Below are 550 nucleotides of genomic sequence, written 5' to 3'. Positions count from 1 at the left end.
GGCCGCACTCCGGGGGGGCTTTCCCACTTTGGGTTTGGGCGGAGGCGGTTGCCTGCCGCGGCTGACCGTAGCAGCTCCTCCGTCCTTACTTCGTGGTTGGGGTGCTGGCGCAAGCGCCGGTTCACTCCCGCCTCCACTTTTCTTTTTTCCCTTTCCCCTCTTTACCACCTGGGATCAAAGTTCCCGGTCGTTGGTGGGGGGAGAGGGATGTGGGGAGGGAAGGTGTGAGGGTCCTGCGACAAGAAGGGGGCGCCGGTCTGAGGCAACGGCCCCCGGCGTCTGTATGGCAAGACCGCCGCCGGCGTTGTTTCCCTCTGCCTTCTTTCCCTTCCTCTTTCTCTTCCTTTTCTTTTTCTTCTCCCCTCCTTGAGGGGCAGAAGGGTTCTTGGCCGGGGGGACGTTTTTTCCCTTTCCGGCACTGCTGCTCTTTCCGGTGGCGGCCCGAGCACTGTCACCCTTTACCGCCGAAGCAGCGGTAGTGGCGGAGACCCCTAAGGACGGACGGGAAAGGCGCAGCTCCAGCCTCTCCCAAAAGGCTGCGAGCTGTTCC

This window comes from Pseudomyrmex gracilis, unplaced genomic scaffold, assembly GCF_002006095.1.
Source record: "Pseudomyrmex gracilis isolate BER0280 unplaced genomic scaffold, ASM200609v1 scaffold_1180, whole genome shotgun sequence".
NCBI lineage: Eukaryota > Metazoa > Arthropoda > Insecta > Hymenoptera > Formicidae > Pseudomyrmex > Pseudomyrmex gracilis.
The sequence above is the reverse complement of the archived record's forward strand: the minus strand, read 5'-3'. Positions refer to the sequence as shown.